This window comes from Lipotes vexillifer, unplaced genomic scaffold (assembly GCF_000442215.2).
Source record: "Lipotes vexillifer unplaced genomic scaffold, Lipotes_vexillifer_v1.1 scaffold382, whole genome shotgun sequence".
Classification (NCBI taxonomy): domain Eukaryota; kingdom Metazoa; phylum Chordata; class Mammalia; order Artiodactyla; family Lipotidae; genus Lipotes; species Lipotes vexillifer.
In genome coordinates this window covers 451,444-456,103 of record NW_006780611.1, presented here as the reverse complement: position 1 = coordinate 456,103, position 4,660 = coordinate 451,444, and positions in this window count along the sequence as shown.

Genomic DNA, 4,660 nt, shown 5'->3' with positions numbered 1-4,660 from the left:
GGTTGAGTTCTGGCAGGTCTGATAGCTCACCTCCTCCCCTCACTGCTTTCCCCACACCCTGGTCCAGGGCAGGCTCTGGGCCCAGGAGGCTCTTCAGCAGGGAAGAAAAGCTTACTCCCCCCCACCCAGGAAGCCAAGGCAGGAGGCTGGTGTCTGTTGCTGCAGCAGAAAGGACTGAGGCCTGACGGGAGCAAGAAGGACACAGAAGGAGGACCAGAGGGCCTGGTGCCTCAGCGCGGCTCTGCCCAGACCGGAGAAGGGGCCAAGTGGGAGAGCACTGAAGCCACAGCCTGTCCCCACCAGCTCACTCCCCTGGTCCCAGGGCTTCACCAGCTCCGGCCCCCAGGATGCGGGTTCAAGGCAGGGAACAGGAGGTTCCCAGAATGGCCCAGGTCCTGAGACGGCTCAAGTGCCTGCAACCAAGCTGTCCTGGGGGAGAGGGGCACAGGCCATATGGATCCCTCCCCAGGCTGCCAGCCCACCCCAGTGCCTTCCAGTCCAATCTCTTCTGCTCCACTCACCTGGGCTGAGGCCAGGCCCCTGGGTTTACTGCACGCAGCCCCAGCTGCCAGCTCTGCCTCTCAGCGTGGTCCCTACAGGGGCCACTGGGTGGGTGGCTGCACACATGCCTACACGGACCTTGGGAGCCCAAGCGGCAGAGGCAGCATCCCATACGGCTCCTTGCATCTCTGGCCTTGGGCTCCTCACCTGTGGGACCCCTCCCCTATGGGATCCTTCACCTGTAGGAGGGACTAACCGGCGCCACATCCACGTTGGGTGGGGACGTGGGGGTGGGGGCTGGGCTGTCCGAGGGGCTTGGAGGGGAGTGGTGCGTCCGTAAGCTGCTGGTTAGTGAGTCAGTCAAGAGGCAGGAGACTGGCCAGAGATTCGGCCCAAGGGAGACCCCAGTGCCCCGCCACGCTAAGCAGCCTAAGTCACGCCCCTACCTGCCCCGCCACCCCAGGGAAGCGCCACACAGGTGTAAGTAACCAGCCCAAGGTGTGTCCCTGAACCCAGAGCTGGAGGGCAGCCACACAGGACACCCTGGGCCCCGGAGAACAGGAGTCTAGGACTCCTCCGGCCCCACGGCCTCCCCGAGGGGGCCTGGGCCCACGCCAGCCTCACTGGGCGGGGCCTGCTGGGGCCAGCCTCGGGCGTTCTCCATCTCAAGGGTGACGCATCCCCTCCCACCCCGCCCCTGACCGGTCTGAGCAGCCATGGGAGGTGGTGGAGCTGCCCAGACTTGCCCGTCCCTCCCTTCTGGGGCTCTCAACCCGCGGCCCCGGAAGTGGATCTCTCTCCCACGGCTGTAGCCTCCCCCAGCTCTAGCCTCCCCCCCCCACCACTTGGGTGACTGGACACGGCTGGATAATCCAAAATAATTCCTTCTTGGCAGGCGGCCGGCGGGGGAGGGGGGACTTGCATTCCAAACCCTTGTTTTTCTCTGTAACTTCCCTCCCCTCTTGGGGCAAGGAGCCCCTGGCCAGACCTCAAGCCTCCCCCTACCCGGCAGACGGAGGTGGGCCCCCTATAGGTATGGCAGGAAAAGGTGACAGGCCCAGATCTGCCGAGACCACCTGCTCGTCCTCAGTCTTCTCCGGGGATTCCTAAAAGCTGACACGCCATAAAAAAACACCCAATAGGCTCAGCCAGGCCGATGCTGACCCTACCCTCCCAGGACCCTCACCTCAGAGCAGAAGAACGCCTCCCCCCCACACACACCCTGGCAGCTGTCCAGCTCTCAGACTCTCCCCTCTGGGCCCGGGGAACATCCCGAACGGGGTCAGGCTGAGAGCTCCCACCCCTGGGGGCCGTGCTCTCCCATCTCCACGGCGCCCGGCCCGGGTGTGTGTGGGGCACACAGGGGCTGCAGTTAGACATGACAGGGGCTCCCCAGGGCAGGCACGGAGAGCCCTCCGAGCTCCAGAACATTCCACTGGCTTTGGGGGGGGGGGTCAAGCTTCACCCTTAGTCTTGACGCCCACCACAGGCCCAGGGCACGGATAGACCTCTTCCTTTCTTTTCCAAGTTGCTGGGAAGAGGAGGCCAATGAAGTGGCAGGGAGCTCTGAGGCTCTTGGGCTCAGGGACCCCCCTCATATCTGCCAAGCAACCTGAACACAGATGGGTGGGAAGGGCCCATCTAGGAGGGCTTCCTGCAGGAGGCTGCACATAGAGGGGCAGGGTCCCGGCAGTGAGTAGAGACTTCCTGTACTCACTTCCTGGGTCCCAGAGTGTCCACCCAAACACCACACCAACAAACACTGGGAAATGTGGGTGCTGGCTCTGTGGTGAAGCAGGCCCAGGGCCACCAGGACTTGCCAGGTGCTGGTGCCAAGCCACCCTTAGTCCCAACCGGGAACCCTGCACCCGCCTTCCAGCCTGGCCAGGTGCAGACCAGGCGCTCCCAGGGTGGTCCTGGCTTATGCCCGCCTCACAAGTCCCCAAGGGGTTTGGGGGCTGCCAAGGCCTGACGGCGAGCCCAGCTCCCTGGGGAAAGCCGGGGCTCGGCCACCCCAGGAACCAAGGCTGGGTGGGCGCGGGCCTGGAGCTCTTGTACAACAGGGCCGATCCCCGCCCTGGGCACGGATCTCGGTGCCTGGAGGGGCAGCGGGCATGAGTAGGGAGGGAGGATCGGGAACGAGAAGCGGTCCGAGCGGCTCCGGAGGGACGCGGGCGGCGGGAGAGGGCGCGGCGCCCGGCTGGGGGCTCTCTGCTGGGCCAGGCCCGCTGCCCTCGGCGCCGCGGGCCTCGCCCGCCACCTGGAAGAGCGCGAGGCGGGAGCGGCCCGGCCCCGGCCGGCCGGACGCACGGACGGCGGCCGAAGCCCGAGTCTCCCTCCGCCGGGCGGCAGCCGCCCGAGTCCCCGCGTCCCGAGCGCCGCAGGCCAGGGCGGAGCGGCGCTGACGGCGAAGCCCCCCACTGGCGCGGCCGCCCCGCGGGCCCCGTACCCCATTCCCGTACCTGCTCTTCTGCCGCCGAGGCTCGATGGCGCCCGTGCCGCGATCGGCGCTGCGCTGAGGCCAGCGCGGCTGCCATGGAGACGGGCCTTTGTGTGGCCGCGGAGGGGCCGGAGCGCGCGGGAGCAGCGGCCCCGCCCCCGGCGGGGGAGAGGGGGAGGGAGACGGGGAGGAGGAGGGAGAGGGAGCGGGAGAGGGGAGAGCGGGGGTGGGGAGGGAGAGAAGGGGGGCCCGCCTGGCGGAGCGCCCCCCGCGCGCCCCCCCGCCCCGCGTCCCCGGCGCCTGGCGGCCGCACTGGGCGAGTGCACCGCGTCGCCGGGGAAGTTCGGCCCGGTTCGCGTCCAGGTTCGCGCCAGAGGAGCCCAAGTCTGGGCTCTAGGGGAGAACGCCTGTAAGACCGAGGTCCCCGGCACCCCGACCCTCCGACTGGGGAACATGCCAGCCACACCCCTACCCTTTGGGCGGTTGGGGGCTGCTGGGCCTTGTCCCCCAACCTCCAAGGGGAAGAGGACGCCTGCCCTGAGTCCCCTAGCAACCCGTCCTTGGCCTCCAGCGCCCTCCTTCCCCCGCCTCCCTTCCACCTCCCTCCACCCACACCCAGGACCCGTCAACCCCTGCTGAAGTGCTTGGAGGTGGGTGGTGAGACCGAGCCTCTCCCTGGGGCATCCAGCTCTGGACTAGAGCTTGCCCCACTTCTGGCCGCTCCAGCCCCCATCAGCCCTAGTCCTGATGCCCCTGGCCACTCCCACCACAACTTGAGCTGAGTTGGGGATCCCTATGGGGCCAGCTCTCCTGTGTGTCCTGCTCCCCTCAGGACAGTCTGCAGTCACAAGCCCCGCTGTGCTGAGCAGCAGCTGGGGACCCAGGGAGGACTGGGGGCCATTCCCCAGCCCTAACCTGTACTCCCACACTGGGACCCCCCCCTTCCTTGGGCACCTGCCCTCCACCCAGACGTTCTGTTCCCGGCAGATAGCCCACTCACTCCTGCCCACCCCACCCAACCCGGGCCTGGGACCTGCCCCCGATGCTCAGGAACGCCCCGCTCAGATGAAGCCACTGGAGAGGGTCAACTCACTAGTTCTTTCTGCTACCCCCCTACCCCCAACCAGCCAGGCCACACCTTCACCCCTTTAGCCCTGAACCCATCCACAGCAAGGCCCACCCAACACCCCACCAAAAGGACCCTAAAGTTACCAGGCTCTGATAGGGATGCCAACTTTTTATCAGAAAAGGAAGTTAAAAGACAAGTATTGTGTCACAGAAAGACATTTTAATACCAAAAATGTGGGAAGTCCACCATTGCAGACTAAAACCGAGTCTTTAAATAGAGTGCAGGAAGCTTGGGGGTGAAGACTGTCCTTCCTGTCCCTGGATCAGCCCACTGCCCTCCCACCCCCATCCCGGCCACCACACCAGGCCCACACGCAATCCCCAAAAGCAGGCGGCTTCACATACTGGCCGCCGACCGCAGCGCCCTCTTGGACTACTGGTTCCTGTCCATCCAGGCCCTCCTGTCCCCGGGACTCTAGTAGGTGGTGGGTCTGCCTCTTTTGATCTTCCTGCCCCTTCCTCCCTCCTCACTGCCTGTCCCCAGTCTGGTGGGGGGACAGAGGCTCAGCCCAGCCGGAGCTGACCTGATCCTGAGAGGGAACCCGGGGGATCATGAGGGAGAAGATGGAGTTGGCAGGACTCCCCCACCCG